This window comes from Schistocerca serialis, chromosome 2, assembly GCF_023864345.2.
Source record: "Schistocerca serialis cubense isolate TAMUIC-IGC-003099 chromosome 2, iqSchSeri2.2, whole genome shotgun sequence".
Lineage (NCBI taxonomy): Eukaryota > Metazoa > Arthropoda > Insecta > Orthoptera > Acrididae > Schistocerca > Schistocerca serialis.
In genome coordinates, this window is record NC_064639.1 from 288,146,714 (window position 1) to 288,169,395 (window position 22,682).

At 42.9% G+C, this 22,682-nt stretch overlaps 1 protein-coding gene across 2 annotated transcripts in view; it reads left to right on the plus strand.

The window, feature by feature from the left end:
• LOC126457060 (chromosome transmission fidelity protein 18 homolog) overlaps positions 1–22,682 on the plus strand; it is a 485,881-nt gene that overhangs the window by 217,066 nt on the left and 246,133 nt on the right. The gene's annotated exons all lie outside the window — the stretch shown is intronic.

Genomic DNA, 22,682 nt, shown 5'->3' on the forward strand with positions numbered 1-22,682 from the left:
ATCAGTTCTTTATCGCCAGATTTAAAGTCACTTGTACGTTGTTGAGTTTAAGTGATTTTAAGACGTCTGCAATCTGTCCTTCCTGATTTAAGTTCTTCTCACTAAAATGTACGCGGTTCCATTCTGTTTATCTGTCTCTGTCGCGGTACTTCCATTTACTAACATCGACATTTTCTTTAGTGTTCGAACTGGAGAGAAAAGAACTTTGAAGTACGCTTCTTTATTGTCAAACAATTAATAACTTTCACATAAAATAGAAAATCTGAAAGCTATTGAGAAGTGTGTAGTAAGAGCGTCGAGTGTAATGTGAAACAATCCTGGAGAGAAGCTGGAAGACACAGCGTTTTGAGAATAAATCCCCTTAAATTATTTCCCACGTGTAATTGCCACTCCCCATGCCCTGAATGAGCCTTTGTTGCGCAGATATAAGGAGAATATTGTCCGACGTTGTAAACGACGCTAAGAACTGATGCGATCCTTTTATGAGTTATTTCTATTAATAGGGGTGCTCGGAAGAGCAAACCGTATAGTGATTCCACTTATACGGCGCTCTTTGTCTCTTGATGGAGGCAGCGTGGACTCGGCATTGGCGGAAGCGAGCGTTCCGTATTTATGGGCGCAAGTCGACGCCGCCGTATTGTGGTCTCTTAATGACACATACTTCACCGAACCGTGTTTGACTTCCGGAAGAAATAGCCATTAGCGGAACAAGCTACCCGCCCCGCGCCGTTCCCTCGGCTTTTACAATCCACTTGATGCCTTAATCGAAGCGCTGAATAGTTGCGAAACACCGGCGGTTAACAGCCCGTGCCTTATTCATATGTTCCTTGGCGCTCAGCCTGCGATGCGCAGATCGAATTGCCGGGAGTGAGCGTATCATCGTTCGGTTGCTTATGAAAGAGGGGCCTGTGCAAAGCAGCGTTGTGATGAAGCTGTTTTACGGGGGGCAGTCACAAAGTTGTAAATATCATCTAGGGAAAAAAAATCAGCGGGTGAATCATTACGAAGGATTATGGTGTGATGGTGCAGCACAAGAAACTGAACCTGAACCAGTGGATGAGAAAGGATTAGATGAAATACAGTCTGACGGAATAACATCTGCCGTAACATCACTTAAGAACAGGAAAACGTTGGGAAGAGAATCCTGAATTGTTAAAATATGGAGGAACTGTGCTACGCCTACGACTTTTACATCTCTTGAACGAATGCTGTTAGAACAAGATTATCCCCAAAGACTGAAAGATTGCTAGAGTGATATCAGTTTTTTTCCCTCCTTTTCCTTTTTTTTTGTAAAAAAAGGGGAGATAAAAGCCTTTGCAATAAGTACAGAGGAATAAGTTTACTGGGCTCATCAAACGAGATATATGCTAATATTTTAAACATAAGCCTTAAAAGCATAACGTAAATAATACTGTATGAGGAACAAATGGGTTTTAGGAGAGGACGCTTTACGATAGATGTAGTTTTTATCTTACACCAGATAATACAAAAACGCAGAGAATATATCAAAGTAGCACACATTGCTTATATTGAGCTGAAAAAGCTTTTAATAATGTCAGTAGGAATCTTTGGATGACAATGACGAGTCGCGGATATCCAAAACATCAAATAAATGCGATAAAATTGGTACCAGAACCCATCAGTCTAGATCTCAACGGAAAAATGACTAATGAGACACCAACTAAAGAAGCAGTACGACAAGGCTGCTGCATCTCCCCAACTTTGTTCATCAGTTACTCACATGTCCGTCTGCTTAGTTGGCTGGTAACATGTTCACTTCCCATGCAGCGGGCCCAGGTTCGATTCCCAGCCGTGTTGGAGATTTTCTCCGCTCGTGGACTGGGTGCAGTGTTGTCCCCATCATCATTTCATCACCACCGAACGCAATTCGCCCATTGTGGCGTCCCTGGAATAAGACTTGCAACCCGGCGGAATCCCGACCATCAGTGCCATACGATCATTTCATTTACTCACTTGAAATAACTTGTAAGGAAAACAGAATTTCAAAACGGTATATACCTAGGGAGTCCTCTTTTAACCCATATGATTTTTAAAAAATGTTTATTTGGTCTACTTGTACACTACTGTAGACATAAATGTACAAAAAAGAAATGGATAGGTCCTAATTTAAGCATAAAAAAATGTTGTATTTACACTACTTTGGAACTATGAGTCTCATTCCGTTCTCTTACGAAATTTTTGAAAACAGTTTGAATGAAGATGCACATTACATTTCCTGTATTTGTAAATGGTTGCATTCTTACATAACCTATATCTACTTCTTGCTTTGTTTTCCTCGTCTATTATTATGTGGCCTACGTAGTTATAGCGTGTTTCTTTCGGAAGAGAACTTTTGGAGGGTCGTCCCTAGTGGTATTTTCCTGTGTCCTAAGGGGTTGCAGTTTCTCTATTTCCTTCATCCTCAGCTGCAGTATTTTCTGATTTTATTAGGGTCACACGTAAGTATGATCGAAATTGAAGTTGTGACATATGTTCTTCATTTGCAAGGTAGTATAATTCTTCATGAATTGACAGCTAGGTTGCGTATCAAGTTGATGAAGAGAGTCCACCACCATTTCTTGACTCTTACTCGATTTCTGTAATTAGCAGTAGCATTATCGTGTAGATCAACACTACCCATTTGCTGATTCTACTGAGATATTACCCTGGGCTGGGGCAGAGAAAGATTTTTCTTTTCTTTCCGACTGTGCCTTTTGCATTCGCTAAAGGCTGGATGGTGCCGTTGTTGGGAACTACTGTCACAGTGGAAGAGTCATTCCACTTTGCCGTCATGATTTCAGCTTTATCGTCAAAAAGAAACTCAAACACTCCCCTGCCGTTTTTCTTCATGCTTGTGGTGGAGTCCAAAGGGCACTGTACAACGCAGTTCTCACAAATAGTGCCAGTGCCAAAAAATCTCTTTCGTTTTAAAAACAAAATAAAGAATTAGAAGAAATTATTAAAATATATACAATGACGAGGCGAGTCTTTAACATCTGAAAGCAAATTTATAACTACTTGCTCACCCAAAGAAAATTCAGATGTTTCACAGCCGGCCATTGTCCCACCATAAGGAATGAATTTGTACAAGTAGCCATTTGAACTGCATAAATACCACAGTTCGAAGCCAAATTTGACAGGTTTTCCTTTGATGAACATCTTGCAGAAATGTCTCCCAAAATAAAGACAGTTTCCTTGTGAATAGACAAATTATATGAAAATATTCCAAATTGTAGATATTTTTCATTGATTATATGAAAGATTGGTTTCACTTTAGAAAACTTTTCATTTTTATCGAGTTTGTCATTATTAGACAAATGGATGTTTTGTTTGATTGACAAGAATTTATTACAATTCATGCAACTTCTTACAATTGGTAATCCTTTGTCTTCATCTTTCGACCAGTACAGTTTCATTGCAGGTAATATGTGATACCCTGAAAGAATCATTATTCCTATAAATTGCTTCAGCAATGGAACAGTTATTTGAAATGAGTGGCGATTATTATCTTGTCGACATTTATTTGCGTATTCAGTAATTTTTGAAAACACTTTTGAGTCAAAATAAACTGAAAAAATTTCATTTGGCGATAGACCTCTACTCTATTCTTTATATTTTCTGCCTTGGTTACCTTCTCTGTTATTGGTGAAGAAGTGAAGTTTGTTGAATCTTCTTCCAGTTCGGAACATCGTCATTTCTTTTCCTTACATTCACACCAATTCGTTTTCCTTTCTTAATAGATGCACTAGGTTCTGACGCTACAGCTGAATTCACTGTCTTGCTCACTATGTTCATGTTTTTCAAATGTACCAGCAATATACCAGCAATATTAGTTGCTTCCTCTTCTTCGACAAGAAGATTTTCATCAATTTTATCTTCATCTGTGATCTGATCAACATTTGGTGGCATGTATGTGCAATCAATGATATGTGCAACCTCAAGTTCTTCAGCTTTATTCAGCATGGCCTTGAGTTCCGCAGTAGATATGGGTTTTGTATAAAAATCAGACATTCCTAGACAAGGAGAAATCCCTGTATGTACTATCTGCATTCATGTACAGCAAAGCTGTGATGAATTACCATTCAATTCGTAATACGCTAAAGTAAATAAAGTGCAAAACTTAAATAAAACTGACTTACCAGTAGCGAATATTTGGTCTTAGTTATTGTTCCAGATATAGACACGCCCCCTTATCATCAATGAAGTTCAAACTGAAACTGAAACGTAAAGATGTATAGGCTTACAAATATCTTATTCAAGTCATAAAATCGTTGTAGAATGACACACAGCTTAAAAAACACATTATTCAAATGGTTCAAATGGCTCTGAGCACTACGGGACTTAACATCTGTGGTCATCAGTCCCCTAGAACTTAGAACTACTGAAACCTAACTAACCTAAGGACATCACACACATCCATGCCCGAGGCAGGATTCGAACCTGCGACCGTAGCAGTCGCCCAGTTCCGGACTGAGCGCCTAGAACCGCTAGACCACCGCGGCCGGCAACACATTATTCCTCAGTCTTCCCCTACCTATTTTCATATAACGATATATATATATATATATATATATATATATATATATATATATATATATATATATTCATTCTGAAGATGGCTTCTTCAACGTAAGCCGAAACCGATATTTTAACCTAAATATAGTACCAGATCGCTGTACTCCATGGACAATGTTGTCTGAATTTATGAAAATGAAAATACACAAATTTATCTGGAAGTTTGAAAATTCAAAGCGGTCAACATTTAGTTCAGTGAGCAATTTAAAATGCCTAAACGTGTTATTTCAGTTGTCCTCTTAATGTTTTAATAAAGAAATCCGAATTTTTGCCACTCATTTTACATAAAAAATTACGAATGAAATTTTGCGTTAGCGCAACCTTTGGCCTAAATGGGTTAAATAACTTACTGTATGCTGATAATGCAGTTACCCTAGCAGATAAAAAAGAGGACATGCACAAAGGAGTTTACTCACTGATACAAATACGTGCTAAATCTGACGTGGAGATCACAACGGAAAAAACTAAGACAGTGGCCTTAAAGGGGAAAGAACACATTGAACCAAAATATTGACAGATCAGAAGATTTTAAAACACGTAAATCAGTTCAGTTACCTAGGATCTGAGTTGGCATATAGCTCAACATAGATATAGCAAATAAGCTTGGTAAATTCAGCCGAGCATGCGGAACAATTAACAGAAAACTTAAAAGCCGTACTAGGAAAGGTACTCAACTTCTACAAAACTGTTGCAGTCCCCACACTGGTCTATGGAAGTGAGATCTTGGTGATTACCAAAAAGCAAGAAAGTCGTATTCAGACATAAGTGATGAAATTTCTGAGAAGAGTTAAACTTTGCACAATAGAAGGCAGAGAAGAACAAACAGCTCGTAACCAGGAGGAGGAGGAGGAGGAGGAGGAGGTGGTGGTGGTGGTGGTGGTGGTGGTGGTGGTCAGTCTGAGCCCGTCAAACACAAATACGTGGAGAAAATTATTCGGCCTGTCACAATGGGTCCATTGATATCAATGAAATTTAGGAGGGAAGTTACTCCCATTAGGCTTAAGTAAAGTACTGAAGTAGTCAACGAAAATTTATTAGAAAAAAAAATAATATTGCATTATAATATTACTTCTCTGCATAATCACCAGTCAGATTTAATCTCCTATCATATTTATTAATGAAGTGACAAATTTCCACTGCATAGAATTGTGCCGCCTGAGACTGCAGTTACCCCATGAGAGCATCTTTCTTGGAGACGAAGCGTTAGGAACCTGGCCACTTTCCCATGTTCATGAAGCGGAGGAAGTCGCGTGGAGCGAAGTATAGGCTGTAGGGCAGATGTTCACAACCATCCCGTTTGAACTGGCGCAACACTTCCTGGAGCGCAGGTAAAGTGTAGCTGAGCAATGTCGTGCAAAAATACGACAAAGAGAGAGCATCACTTGTTTTCCAAGTGTGTTCTCAGTATTCTTAATGTCTTACAGTAGTCTTCAGAATTTATTGTCGTTGCTCTTTCTGTAAAAACCACAAACAGGACTCATGCGAGTCATCCGTTGAGTTCTGTGACGCTCAGAAAGTGAGTTTTTGAGCCTAACGAGCATATACCTTATTATACCCTTACTGTTAAGTCACGTGCCAAGCAAAAAAGTCCTACAAACGTTCTCAAAAGTTGTCCGACAATCGGCATATAGCGCTGATATTCACGAATTGTTTCTTCAGTTTTCTGTAGCAGATCATTACTGACTGCAGACAACAAGTGATTTCCAGATTGCAAAATGAATTCTTCTTATTGATTACTATGAAAAAGGGCCAAGCACCGCATTGTGAAATATGTGCCATCCGTGTGGGCCAACTGCATGAAAATAAACGAGAAGTAGTATTAATGAAAAAGGAAGAATAATCCTCCACTAGGATGTTGCAGCTGGCAACAAGAGTTGTTTCAGAATGAGATTTTCACCCTGCAGCGGAGTGTGCGCTGGTATGAATCTTCCTGACAGATTAAAACTGTGTGCCAGACCGAGACTCGAACTCGGGACCTTTGGCTATCACGGGCAAGTGCTCTACCATCTGAGCTACCGAAGCACGACTCACGCCCCGTAATCACAGCTTTACTTCTGCCAGTACCTTGTCTCCTATCTTCCAAACTTCACAGAAGCTCTCCTGCGAACCTTGCAGAACTAGCACTCCTGGAAGAAAGGATACTGCGGAGATATGGCTTAGCCGCAACCTGGGGATGTTTCCAGAATGAGATTTTCACTCTGCAGCGTTGTGTGCGCTGATATGAAACTTCCTGGAAGATTAAAACTGTGTGCTGGACCGAGATTCGAACTATGCACCTTTGCCTTTCCTGGCCAAGTGCTCTACCATCTGAGCTACACAAGAGCGACTCACGCCCCGTAATCACAGCTTTACTTCTGCCAATGAAAGGCAAAGGTCCCGAGTTCAAGTCTCGGTCCGGCACTCAGTTTTAATGTTAAATAATATATCGGCTCAACCACTTGTTCATAGTGTAAAAAACTATAAACAAGTGGTTGAGCCGATATATTTTTTAACATTGACATTCACAACCACGACCTCTCATCCAGTATGGATAAAATCTAAACTCAGTTTTAATCTTCCAGGAAGTTTCTAGAGTTGTTTTGTTGAAACACGCTTCCTGTTCACTTGATTGGATCCTCAGGTAACGAAACCCGTGGCCGAACAATGTTTTATAGACGACGACGGAGTTGTGGCACTATGGGTGGGTGTTTTGAAGACATTCCAGAATCGTCGTTCAGTGGAGGACCATAGTTTACAGTATAGTGGCCAAAAGGAGAGTATGTCGAAAAATTTGTACATTTTTCAAAAAAAATAAACGGAGTCCATCCAAGCCACTTCGAGCAATTTTCGACTTTCCCTCGTAATAGGAGCAGTTTTGTACAAACCACAATCTTCTCTAAGACTGTTGATAATCAACCAACCTTCAGATGGGAAAGATGCCTCAGCAGCCTCCATGTTGTTATACGAGAGGTTTGGGCTGTGTGTCGGTACCGCGTATACCCCCCTCCTCATTCGATTTCTGTAACAATAACAACACAATACAACACTATACTGCGCAGTCGCTCCTTACAGTTTCTTGTTCAGCAAGGCTTTATTAATTTGTTTTTGTTTGTATTTTTTAAATGCACTTATGTAATACTAAAGATAGTCGGATTGAACCTATCTTCTACCAAATTTCATCAAAATGGGTTCAGCGGGTTAGACATGAAAAGACATTAGATACACACACTTTCGCATTTGTAATATTAGTATGGACTTAATGCACAGACTAGAAAAAATAACAAATTGCTTAAAAATTATATCCTACTTTTAAAAAATTTTTTGTTTGTGGGGCGCTGAATTGCATGGTTATCAGAGCCCATTCAGATTCCCAATCCTTTCGCTGTCCATTCTCGCCATTTTCCCGAATGACGATGAAATGATGACGACAACACAAACACCCAGTCCCCGGGCATTGAAAATCCCCGACTCGGCCGGCAATCGCACCCGGACCCCGTGACCCAGAGGCAGCAACACTTGCTACTAGACCACGAGCTGCGGACTTTAAAAAAAAATTTAGGCCTTGAATTCCTCAAAGCGTGCAAAAGATTCCAGAGACCACGACGCTTCTTCCTCTGGGCCGAACCCTTCCGATGATTGTTGCAGGGTGTTTGCTTTCAGGCATTTCAGACCTTACTCACCAACGGCCCTCTGTTCGATGGAACATAAAACGTGATTCACATGAAAAGGCCACCTGTCGCCACTCAGTGGACGCTTATTTGGGGCATTGGCGTGCAAATTCCACTCTTCGTCGCCGATAAACAGTAGTCAACATGGGTGAATGAATCAGACGCCTGCTGCAGAGGCCCATATGTTCGCTAACAGTCCTTGGGGTGGCACTGTTTGTAGCTCCTTGCTTCATCTGGGCGGTCAGTTCCTCAACAATTACACGTCTGTTCGCCCGTACACATCTCCACAACTGATTTTCATCCCTTGTCGTATGTGGCCCGTGGTACACCATAATCGCCTCGGCGCCGATTTTGAATAGCGCCATTTTGCCATACACGGTATACTTTAACCACAACGACACGCGAACAGTTTACAAACTTAACCGTTTCGGAAATGCTTCCACTTTTGGCTCCAAGCCAGTGATCATACCCCTTTGGTCGTCAGATAAATCGCTCCGTTTCCTCATTAAGACAACGACTCCACTTTTTTCGCGCCCCCCGTCATGTTTTATGTACCCTCCACTGATACTGCTGCCACCTGTCATCTGTAAGTAGTTGTTGCACGTTAACGTCGAACATAGGCGGTACTCACATTAATGAGACTGGACCGTGTATGACTCGTTTATGAAGTTCACAGTTCCCTCACTGCACTCATGAACCACATTACAATATTAACGTACATGTTTGCTTGTTATTTGAAAATTAATGAATGTCTGGTGCCAAAGGAATACCGGTAAGGAGTGCACTTTAAAGATCTTCTTGCGTGAATCGCCACTAGGAAGAAACTAAAGGGTCTGCTTGTAAACAGATGTACACCTGTTCTTATTGCAACCGAGTGAGGTGGCGCAGTGGTTAGCACGCTGGACTCGCATTCGGGAGGACGACGTTTCAAATCCGTGTCCGGCCACCCTACTTTAGATTGTCCGTGATTTAAATCGCTCCAGGCAAATGGCGGGATGGTTCCCTTGAAAGGGACGGCCAATTTCCTTCCCCATCATTGAAACAGTCATCTATAATGACTTCGATGTCGAATTCCAATCAAGAGCAACTGCCAAGATGACAAACGTAGAAGTAGATATCCTCGGTATAGCAAAGCAGCTTAAATCACTTAATAAAGGCAAGGCCTGCGGTTCATATTGTGTACCAGTCAGGTTCCTTTCAGAGTATGCTGATACAATAGCTCCATATTTAGCATTTGTATACAACCGCTCGCTCACAGAAAGTTCCGCACCTAAAGACTGGAAAATTGGTCAAGTCACACTAATACCCAAAAAGGGAAGTAGGAGTAATCTGCTGAATTACAGGCCCATATCACTAATGTCGATTTGGAGTAGGGTTTTGGAACATATACTGTGTTCGAACATTATGAATTACCTCGAAGAAAACGATTTATTGACACATAGTCAAGACGGATTCAAAAAACATCGTTCTTGTTAAACACAGCTAGCTCTTTATACTCATGAAGTAATGAGTGCTATCGACAGGGGATGGCAAATTTATTCCATATTTTTAGATTTCCAGAACGCTTTCGACACCGTTCCTCATTAGAGTTTTCTACCCAAACTGCGTGCCTATGGAATATAGCCTCAGTTGTGCGACTGGATTCGCGATTTCTTGTCAGAAAAGTCACAGTTCATAGTAACAGACTGAAAGTCAACGAGTAAAACAGAAGTAATATCCGGCGTTTCCCAAGGAAATGTTATAGGGCCTCTGTTGTTCCTGATCTACATTAACGACTTAGGAGACAATCTGAGTAGCACTGTTAGATTGCTTGTAAAGTCCTCAGATGACCAAAACGAATTGCAAAATGATTTAGATAAGATATCTGTAAGATGCGAAAAGTGGCAATTGTACCTGGATAAAGAAAAGTGTGAAGTTGATTGACATGAGTACTAAAAGAAATCAGCTAAATTTTGATTACGCGACAAGTCACACAAATCTGAGGGCTGTAAATTCAACTGAATACTTAGAGATTACAATTACAAATAATTTAAATTGGAGCGATCACATAGATAATGTTGTGGGTAGAGCAAACCAAAGACTGCTATTGATTGGCAGAACACTTAGAAGGCGCAACAGATCTACTAAAGAGGCTGCTTAGACCACGCTTGTCCGCCCTGTTCTGGAGTATTGCTGTGCGGTGTGGAGGTGGAGCTGACGGATGACATCAAAAAAGTTAAAAGAAGGGCGGCTCGTTTTGTATAATCGCGAAAGAGGGGAGATAGTGCCACAGACATGATACGTGAATTGGAGTGGAAATCATTAAAACAAAGCCGTTTTTCGTTGCGACGGGATCTTCTCATGAAATTTCAATCACCAGTTTTCTCCTCCGACTGCGAAAACATTCTGTTGGCACCTACCTGCAAATAGAGGGCTCGCTGAGAAAAATTTAAATGCTCGTTTTTCCTTCGCGCCGTTCGAGAGCGGAATGATAGAGAGACAGCTGAAGGTGGTTCATTGAACCCTCTGGCAGGCACTGTATTGTGAATAGCAGAGTAATCACATAGATGTAGATGCCGTTCCGCTCCGTTGACATGTACTATCAAGGACCTTAAGAGCGTCTCCCAGATTATTTCATACGTTACAGTGTTCAGCCGTACGTAACCATGGCATTCCCGCATATTTTCTAATGCCCCTACACACCTTGCAATAGGTTGTCTGAGCTGCACGGACATGTCTGGAGAAAGCAGCAGTAGATGCCAATTGACCGCTTATGATGATGATGATGATGATGATGATGATGATGATGATGATTCAGGAGCTAAATAAGATACACAGTTACACGCGTTGTTGAAACAAACATTGCGCCGAGTGGCATTTAAATACTAACAAGGAAAGACGGATCGTTTACTTGAATTACTGCTTGTGTATATTTACATCAGTCCCCTAGTTTCCGTTTTCCAAACTGGAGTGTGTGCCGACGTATTCAGCCGGCAATTGTGTAATGAAGGCTAAATGAGAGGTACAGCGATGGAAAGGCGAACAATGCGGCACTGTTACAGCTTTCGTTTGCTCGCAATGCGATACTGTGTCGTTCGTCATTGTAGCAAAACATGCGCGCCACGGGGTCGCCGGTTCCGTACCGGAGTGCCACTCCTGGAACAATGGGCTCGGTTAACGCGCATGAAAGACTTTGGAGTGGCGGCTTTATTTCGCTCTGGTGCGCCGAGTGCTATGATGTGAAAGCCCTGCTCCCTCGTGAAGGGGCTGCAGCGCCGCCCTAAATATCGCCGGGGATGATGAAGTTTATTTGCGGAGAATCTTGAAGGGATCCTTTTCATAACATTGATCCATTTTCTTGTAATATCTGACTCGGTACACAAAGGCGAGCCTTAATAGTTTTTTTTCCCCCGCCCGCTACTCCTCGTCTGTTCGCTACGTTAAAAGCAAATCACTTTAGTATGCAGTGGCCGGTAGAGGGGGGAGTATCAAGAACTGCTGCAGGCCCTCGAATGGCGGAATCATTTATCACGAGTGGGGAGAAGGCGCCAGGCCACCGCTGCTTCCTTTGTAACGCATTCAGGCGGCCATTGTGGGGGCGGGCAGTAATTACGAAGACAAAAAGGGCCGGTGGGAGGCGGGGGCGTGGGGAGAGCGAGAGGGCACGGCAGTCCGACGGCGGGGAGGAGAAGGACGGCGGCCGTGTCGCAGCCAGAGGCGGCGGGGGCGGGTAAAAGGATTTCGCCATTTGTTAAGGTGGCGTCGCGTGGCCCCTGGCAAGCGCCTTTAACTAGTTCCTGCCCCCCCCCCCCCCATCCACCCCCACCCTCCCTTCTCCTACGGCTGCAAATTCCTTTGGTGCGGCCGTCCCTCATTAATCACTGCAGTCGGCCCGAATTGCCGCAGTTAATAAATCCCTGGTGGTAATGTGAGAAAGACGCCACGTCCCCATTAGTGGTGCGTCGCATCCTGGATTTCGTAGTTTCTTCGCATTCGGCTAATTGCCATTACTTCGGTGGCTCTTAATGGCTGAGGAGTTTTGGCGGGGGGAATGGCTGGAATCCCAGCTGTTTGTGCGACATGCGCAGGTCATCCGGACGAATGGTCCCGCTCCCTTAGCAAGGGTCTCCTGTGCCCACTAGTGCAATGAGTCTCTAGCTGAAGATAACTGGTTCGCATCTCGTTGGCAGAAAATATTTTCATTGCCTCTCCGTCAAGGTGATGTAAAACTGCCTTCAAGCGGAAGGTTACACTGAAAACGACAGTGATATACTAGGTATGGTGCAGTTCTAAGAGGAATGGACGAGCGTTTCCCCGACCTCTTACTGCACATTTCTCGAGCAGGGATACGTTACGTAAACAATTCCGGTTTTTGGCAAGGCCCGTATGTTTCATTTTTTAAAAAGATTTATGCATAGCGCAATCATTCATTAAACTAAATTTAGCAATATTTCCAAGTCCTTCAGTCCAATACCACACAATCGCAGGCAACAAACTCTTAAAAGCGACAACATCTAGCGGAGGGAAATTTCCCATCGCAGTAATTCCAGCAGTTTTATTTTTATCTTCACGAACAACAACGGTAGTAATCCAGTTTTGGCCATCGTGAACATCAGTTTTATTAAGCTCAAAATCAAATCTAATTCAGCACTGCAAATAATTACCGAAAGCCGTGGCTATAATGCAGAAAATGGTACACCTGCCTAAATATCGTGTAGGGCCCCCGCCAGCACGCAAAAGTGCCCTAACACGACGTGAAGTGGACTCGAATAATTTCTGAAGTAGTGCTGGAGGAAATTGACACCATCAATCCTGCAGGGCTGTCCATAAATCCGTAAGAGTACGAGGGGGTGGAGATCTCTTCTGAACAGCACTTCGCAAGGCATCCCAGATATGCTCAATAATGTTCATGTCTGGGGAGTTTAGTGGCCAGCGGAAGTGTTTTAACTCAGAAGACTGTCTCTGGAGTCACTATGTGGCAGTTCTGGACGTGTGGGGTGTCGCATTGTCCTGCTGGAAGTGCCCAAGTACGTCGGAATGCACAGTGGACATGAATGTATGCACGTGATCAGACAGAATGCTTACGTACGTGTTACCTGGCAGAGTCGTATCTAGACGTATTAGGGTTCCCATATCTCACCAACTGCACACGCCCCACACCATTACAGAGCCTCCACCAGCTTGAACAGTCGCCTGCTGACATGCAGTGTCCCTGGATTCATGAGGTTGTCTTCATATCTGTACACGTCCATCCGCTCGATACAATTTGAAACGAGACTCGTCTGACCAGGCAACATGTTTCCAGTCATCAACAGTCTAATGTCGGTGTTGATGGGCTCAGGCGAGGCGTAAAGCTTTGTGTCGTGCATTCGTCAAGGCTCAGGAGTGGGCCTTCGGCTCCGAAATCCCATATCGATGATGTTTTGTTGTATGGTTCGAACGCTGACGCTTGTTGATGGCACAGCATTGAAATCTGCAGCAATTTGCGGAAGTGTTGCACTTCAGTCACGTTCAACAGTTCTCTGCAGTCTTTGTTGGTCCTGTTCTTGCAGGATCTTTTTTCGGCCGCAGCGATGTCGAAGCTTTGATGTTTTGCCGTTCTGATATTCACGGCACACTTGTGAAATGGTCGTACGGGAAAATCCCCACTTCATCGCTACCTCGGAGATGTTATGTCCCATCGCTGTTGCTCCGACTATAACACAACGTTCAAACTCACTTAAATCTTGATAACCTGCCACTGTGGCAGCAGTAACCGATCTAACAACTGCGCCAGACACTTGTCGTCTTATATAGGTGTTGGCGAAAGCAGCTCCGTATTCTGACTGTTTACGTGTGTCTGTATTTGAATACGTATGCCTATACCAGTTTATTTGGCGCTTCAGTGTAATATTACCGTCAATCTCAACATCGCAAAATTTTTTTCTAGATGGTAGGACGCCATTTATAAACACGATTTTGACAACTGAATAATATCATGACTGTGTGGTTACTTGTATAGCAACGTTTAATATCAGTGAAGGTAAAAATGTAGACCGTTCGTCGGGTGCAAGTCTTTCGATTTGACGCCATTTCGGCGACTTGCGCGTCGATGGGGATGAAATGATGATGATTTGGACAACACAACACCCAGTCCCTGAGCGGCAAAAATCTCTGACCCGGGCCCTTAGGATTGACATTCTGTCGCGCTGACCACTCAGCTACCGGGAGCGGAAATGCGGACATCAGTGAAGGTAGCGGATTTAGAAAGATTGGCACCGGCCCACTGGGGCCGTACTTCATGCTAGTGTCTGTTTCATTGTTGTAAATTAATTTCTGTAGTATGGTTACCTGACTTCGTCAGCGGAGAGGGACCTCTGAATTAAAAAAAAAAAAAAAAAAAAAAGTTGTTTTCTAACTATAGAAGTTTTATATGCTCAAATCGCAATAAATAGATATCATCATCACACTATCTACATACATCAATCATTGTGCCACTCGAGTGATGTACAGTGGAACCTGGCTATAGCTAAGTTCAAAGGGCCTTGAAAATTATGTTGTTATAGACGAGTGTCGTTGTAACCGAGATCGGTATTTTCAGTCTGTTGTGTTGGCAAATGGAAAAGAACAAATTTATTTAGCAGTGTTTTATTTAGCAGTGTTTTATTTTACATGCAGTATTCAATCTGAAGCTTACATGAATAAAGTATATACAGCAGGATGTCGAGTGCTCATCAAACTTCTTTACTTAGGAGTGAAGTAATAAGTCATTTTACTCTGCTGTTTATTTCTCCATTACACACTTTCTAAATTACATTCTTTGTTCAGTATTTCATTTGCTGCAATTTCACTGCTCTCCTCCCCTAGCTTCATAGAACATGTTCAAAATTCTAGTGGCGTTAAAGCATCATTCACAGTAGGGATAGGCACTTTATTTCTTCCTTCTTCTTCCTCATCTTCATCTTCTCCCTCGCTCACTTCATGGTCACTGTGACCCTGATTCTTCACTTCATTTGCAATTTCGTCTTCAGTTTGCCCATCGGTTGTAACAAGGGCATTATCTTTTGTTGCATACGTTTCGTAGTCGCACTGATTGAGAATATCGTAGTCGATTTCTGGAAGCAATGCAGACAGCGGCAGATCATCAGTGTCACTGAACATGGCTTCAGTTTCGGCGGAATTTATTTCTTCCGTTGTGATTCCTGCATCACAAAAACAATTCTTGATGGTGTGAGGTGTGACCCGGCTCGAAGCTTTGGTAGTGCATTTGGTCGCATCCATCAGTGTAATAGAATAATCCTGCTTTTTCTCCATACTTTGCATCATTTTCAGTAATATGAGTTTTCGATAGTGGGATTTCAGACTCCGAATTACTCCTTGGTCTATGGGCTGCAATAATCTTGTCGTATTTGCAGGAAGAAAAACAAGCGTAATATTCTACAGACCAGAAAGTGCAGGATGTGCTTGACAGTTGTCAACAAGAACCGGTATCTTCATTTTCTGACTTGTAAGCTTCCGATCCCAACACCTTATTTCAGCTTCAAATATTTCACGGCTTATCCAGGACTTTTTATTAGAATTGTAGTGCACTGGCAGATTTTTTACATGCGTAAAACGCTTAGGATTCTTTTGATTTGCGTGTCACGAGCGATAGTTCCATCTACATTAGCGTAAACCAGAACTGCTATTCGTTCCTGAGTTACTCTAAAATGCGTGCAGTTCGTAACAGATTTTATGGAAACTGAGATATCGTGTACTGTTGACGAGTGCTGTGATTGTCACCACTATTTTAGTATGAACGCGGTAGGGTAATTTGAGGTGAGCGATCCACACTACACCTATTGTTGAGGGAAGGGGAGAGAGAATAATATGCCAGGTTGCCATATTACAAGAGATTTTCTTCTACAGTACACTGATTCTTGGAAAATCTTCTTGCTAACTGAGGCTGAAAACGACTTTATATACGAGGTATACATTTGTCGTATTATGCGAGGATGAGAAGTATCTTACAAAGAATATAAGTATACCACAGAAATCAAGACTGGTCGTTACAAGAAAGTTCAACTCTATGTAGATGGGCTGATGATGCCAATTTAAATTGCCGAAACTAGTAGGTAGAATATGTATTTATGGCGATCTGGCAAATAAAACTTCTCTATTAAGAAGATTCAATTTTTAAGTCCTGTAGCTTCTTTAAATGATTATGAGATGTATCTTAATGACACGTTGCAGCTGACGGGATTCAAAACATTAAGGTGTAAGATGCTTGTAGCTATAGCACCCATTAACTACCTTCTTTTTCACATCTATTTGTAACACAGTCCTACAACATGACATGAGTTGAAACATTATGACACTCTTAGAATAAAGCAACCTTTTCAGGGGAAATCTGCATGGGCCCTCAAAACCTCAACCTTGCGAAACTGAGCTCACCCGCGGCAACATTTGCCTTGATGGCACGGGCTAATAGCGAATGCCAGAATACAGTACATACAAGCTATGGTGACAAAGTTTTAATTATCACCTCGAAAAAATCTCTCTTCTACCATGATCAATATTTATGGTTCTATTCCTACTCTACATATTCACCTTACGAAGAACTCATTTTTTCCCAACGTTGGGTGACTTAGTGGAGACGTTGGTTGTAGAAGTCTGCATTGTATATGTTCAGGAAGCCTTCCATTTCGAAAATCACCCAGTCGTTATTCTGAGAATTTGTGCGAGCCAAAGGTTTCTTCATCTGATGAAAGAAGAAGAAGCCACTGGGAGCTATGTGAGGAATATACAACGGTGAATAAAATTTAGTAGTCCAAAGAAGCAGCATGTGTGACTGTGTCCTGCGTAGATAGAGCTGAGATGTTGCCTTGGTCCAAGATCACACCCTTACTGAACTTCCAGCTATGCTTCGTCTTGATAGCCTCGTGTAACCTCACCTGTAGACTACAGCACTGTGCTCCTCGGATTGTTTGCCCCAATACAGGCGGAATTTGTTGGCACCACATTACGGCCGCATCACATTTCTCAATGATGGTTGGATCTTCGCCTTCTTTGGCGGTGGTGAATCCCCTTGTTGCCACTGCTTCCCTTGCTCCTTTGCATCTTCCCTGGTTCCCATTGCTTACATGTCGACTTTTTCTCGTATTCCTCTTGCTATCACACACTCGTTCCCATATACAAGAATTTTCCTGCACCAATCAGACATGTAAGTACTACGTCTTTCTCCCTCAATTTTCCCGCATTTTGTCGTATTTTCCCACGGTTTATAAGTCTTTTCCGACAGTTTTTGCAATTTTACCGATTTTGTGTCACTTCTGCTCATGTGAACATGAGCTCACTTCTCACGACGAGTTCAAAAATTTTGTAAATGTACAGTTGTGAACACCTAGGGTTAATTTTCTCTCTCTCTCTCTCTCTCTCTAATAGATGGATTCACGATGTGTTACGCCAGGGACAGTGTTCAAATGTGGATCCACCAACAGCGAAGATAGGGTTCGAAGGTGGATCCTCCACGCATTAAGGCCGGGATAGGATTTGGAAGTTGATCAACCATGTGTCAGGGCTGGGATAGGATTCGAAGGTGAATCCACCCGAGAAATGTCTGGGATGGTGTCTGAAAGTAGATTCACTGGCTGTAGGTCCGGGGTAACAACAGACTTCTTGCATAGGAGTATTAACAGCTTTGCATTCCACGCGACAAATATATTGGAAACCACTCTGCTTTTACATTGTAGCATTGTTGAACTTACAACTATCATTTTGTACAGCACCACATATAATAATGTCAGATTCCCAATTGATCAATTTATTTTTTCTGATAGTAGTTTTGCAAGCACACTCCAGTCAAACCCGTGCCCTGTCTCCTGCAAATTGTTTCAGGACATAGCGCAAATGAGCTGAAATTTGAAAGTCTCATTACCATTTTCAGCTAACCCCAGTGCAGTGGATTTCTCGCCAAACGACGTAAATGCATCCACCTATAAGAGGCGAGGTAAATCCAAAAGGGGGGATGATTAGGGTTTGGAAACCGGGTGATTGCGGGATTGAATCCTGAATAGCCCCAGAATTTCCTGCCAAATATGCCACTCCTAGTATCCACCGAAAGGAAGCAAGGAAAAATTTTCCCACACAGAGGGTATTGATTTAATCAATTAGTAATCAATTCGATTGAGTGGGGTAGTGCAAATGGATTATTTCTGAGACATCCATAGCCCAGTATTTTGGGATAGGGGTGTGGATTTACTAGGTATCAGCTACTTTGTTGAGATCAAAACAAGTGTTAGGATGGTTTCCGGTGGCACGTGACAGATGTATGCTTGTCAGGAAGTAACCACTTCAGAGAAAGGGGGGAAGAGGGAGAATGGAGAGAGAGAGAGAGAGAGAGAGAGAGAGAGAGAGAGAGAGAGCATGTGTTTCTCAGTGCCAAAGAGTTGCCTCCACCTGATGCTTTGTCTGACTGGAAGGAGAGGGGTGAGAAAGGATGAGATTGGAGTGAGGTGGGGTGGGAAGGCTGCTTCTCCCCGCGTCCTCTTCCGGTGGTATTTTGAACTAAATCAGCCAACAGAAAATTAGTCTGGTATCAAATTGAAAAGAAGCCAACATCCGGTATTACGCATTCCTCCGCAGGCGATTGGCGTCTCCCAGTCCAACGCTCGGGACTCAAAGGTTTGCTGGTGGTCCGGCACGTGTGATGTAATTCGGCGCACGCAAAATTGCAGTTGGTTTTTGAGAGTGTAATTATATGTGGTGAGTGTTTTATTCCGTGCGTGATCGGAAAAAGCGATATATTTACATATTTAATTACTCGTTTTCGATATATTTTACAAGACTTGCACCTTCCAAATTAAGTAAACTGCAATGGATGATGAGATTTACCCACAAAATAAAGACATCCAGCCCCAGCAAATTGGTATGCAAATTGAATTTTATAAATAAGCAATATATTATTATGCCCTCTGGAAAGTAGTTGAATTTCCTGTCATCGGATTCTTTCAGGCCGTCGGCTCAGGACAGACTGAGCGATTTTTCCCGCCATTTTTTATTTTTTTGGTATGGGAGGGGAGGAGGGAGGCGAGGGGTGGGGGGAGTTGGAATGTTCTCTGGTGGTGACATTGTGCAGAAGTTCCGTTGATCCCTGTATGTCAAGGTGAATGCACACACGAAAATTTTCCAACAAGACAACACTTCTTTACATTAAATGTATTTGCAATTGCGATTATGGACAACCATCAGCTGTACAATGGAACGACGACAATGAAAATTTGTGCCGGACCGGGACTTGAACCCGGATTTCCCGCTTATTGCGAGTGGTCGCCTTACCATTTTTTTTAAAATTATGTTCGTTGTTGATCGTTGTGTTTGGCCGTTGCGGAAGTCACATGACATCCGTTCAAGTTCGTTTGTTGATCCTTCGACTCAGTTTTTTATTATAGAGGCCAACCGGTCTCTGACCGAACACGCTGAGCTACCGTGCCGGCACCATTTGGCTATCTGTGCACGACTTAACGGCCAAACTCAAACTTTACATCCGGTATGTATATTCTCGTACAAGTGAGATATGATGTTGCATGTTCAAAGGAATTCGCGTCGTAATTCAAAATAACGCGCGCACTGCAATATCACACAAAATTCTTTGTATGGAGATTTAATATTTATATTAAGATGCAACCGATTAGAAATTGCCTCCTTTGCCAGCTTCTCATCCCTCTAATTATCGATTATATCAGTGTAGCTTTTAACTTTTACAACTACTATTGTCTGATTGGAGTTTCTACATGTTATAAGCACTCGTATTATTTTGTTAATGAAGTGTTTCTTTGTCGTGGATGGTTCCTGGAGTCCAGTGCTTCCAGAACAGGTATAGAGTCGTGTTTACAGTAACACTGTTGTTGCTGGGACGCTTGTAACAAACGTCAGTGCCTCTAATAACCGCAACACTGTCGACTGTAAATACAGAAGACTAGCTTCATATGGCTAGCACTAAATATCTACGACCGTGCTATTTATCTGGCGTAGCTGTAATAAATTACTCTGGTGTCCAAAATTAAAGCAACAAATGGAAATTTTGCAAGGTTTCGTTTACTTTGCCACGAAACAGTATAAATAGGTGATAATGAAATAGGCACAATGTAAAGAATATAGATCGTAATCAGCTGCAACAGGCATAACAGTAGACAAAAATGTTCGTTTTTTCCAACTCATCGGATTTGCACACACATCCTGACAAGTGGTTAATACGGGGTGTGACCACCTCTGGCACTAATACAGGCCTGACAACGATGGGACATGCTGTGAATGATGTCATCAATATCATGTCGAGGCTATAACGCCCGTGCTCCCTGCAGAGCTGCTCACAAGTCTTGGGGAGTGGTTGCTGGATACTGACGTGATGGACCCCGCCTCTCTAGTGCACCCCAGACAAGCTCTATGGGATTCAAATAGCGAGAGCAAGCAGACCACGCCATGCTCAATGAGGTCGAGCATTATCGTCCATGAATACGAAGTGTGGGCCCACAGCACTTCGCAACAACCGCACATGAGATCCGAAGCTCTTCTCACGGTACCTGACAGCAGTTAAATCTTGCTGATTCACCTCTACACCGAGCGAGGTGGCGCAGTGGTTAGACACTGGACTCGCATTCGGAAGGACGACGGTTCAATCCCGCGTCCGGCCATCCTGATTTAGGTTTTCCGTGATTTCCCTAAATCGGTCCAGGCAAACGTCGGGATGGTTCCTTTGAAAGGGCACGGCCGACTTCCTTCCCCGTCCTTCCCTAATCCGATGAGACAGATGACCTCGCTGTCTGGTCTCCTTCCCCAAAAACAACCAACCATCACCTCTACAATTTCATGGAGAAGTGTTCTATTGGTCAACATAATCCGTGCCCACACCATTAGGGATCCTCCTCGATATCGGCCTCTTTCCACAATGTCTGGGTCCCGAAATCGTGGCCGGCCGAAGTGGCCGTGCGGTTAAAGGCGCTGCAGTCTGGAACCGCAAGACCGCTACGGTCGCAGGTTCGAATCCTGCCTCGGGCATGGATGTTTGTGCTGTCCTTAGGTTAGTTAGGTTTAACTAGTTCTAAGTTCTAGGGGACTAATAACCTCAGCAGTTGAGTCCCATAGTGCTCAGAGCCATTTGAACCATTTGAACCGAAATCGTGTTCCAAGTGCCCTCCAGATGCGAATCCGTCGAGAATGACTCTCCGGACCAAATCGGGATTGAAAAGAACATTGGCCCGCCGTTCGACCGTCCAGGTGGCATGTTGACGGCTCTACTCTAGACGTTCCCTTCTGTGAAGACACTCCAGAAGTAAACAGACAGCAGGTCTCCAACAATAAAAACCACTCTGCTGATGTCTTCTGTCCACCGTTTGCCTCCATACAACACGTCCAGGAGATGCTGCTAGGTCAAACGCCAGTCGCAGAGCAGTAGTGAGGCGGTACCGTCGTGCTCTTACAGCCAAATAACGGTCCAGTTTTTCTGACGTCACACGTGTTCGGCCATGTCCTGGTCTCCGGAATACAGTTTCGGTCTCTTAGAAACTGTCGCCGCATCATAAAAACAACAGAAAAATTTACATTAAGTCATCGGGCCACATCAGTTTGCGACTCTCCTGCTTTCCATTCTTCCTATGGCCCTTCACAGCAGAGAGAGTGTAGGTGTCTTCTCTGTACCATTCTGCACCGTTTGTGACTTTGTGCGCAGCGATTGTGAATGTGGGACTGCTCAGCAAACACTACCCCACTTGATAGGTCATTGTTGGCGTGGTTTTCAGTTGGTCGCAATGCGTCTTCCTTACAGAACACGATCGTAACGACATCCGTTGACAGTTTGTATGATGATATCGTGAATTAGACACAGGACGGGGAAATACCAGTTTGTTGCTTTAATTTTGGACACCAGTGTATATAGACAAATCTTTCTCTTGAATCAGTCTATTAATGAAAAATGTGTCAAGAGTCCCACAGTAGCTCCTGGTATTAGCCTTCACGTACATACAGAAAAACGCGGCGCGGCGGTGGGACTTTGTTATACAGAGTGTCACACAAAAAAACCGAATAACTTTAGGAACAGGTTCCTTGCACCAAAACAAGAAAATGTGTATCTACTCGTAGTAAACAAGGGTTCTAAAGCATACACCTTAAGAGATACGAGCACATCGATAGTATGAAACACATCTCCTGTATTGCAAGCTGTTTACTTTTGATATTTTGGGAGGAGGTAGTATGGACCGAAACAAGAAAAAAATCTAGTAAACACGGGCTCTACAAGGAATACATTAAGAACTATGAGCACTTGTTTAATAGAAGAGATGTTTCACACTAGCGGAGATGAACAATTGCTCGTAGCTCTTAATGTATACTCTTGAGATCGCATGTTTATTATCCCTAACATTTGTCGGTGATTTTGTGGACACCCTGTATGTAGGCGTACCTGGGCCAGAAATCAATGGAAAGCAAACCGCACGTCCTACATGACTTTATTTTTTCATTTTCGATGCG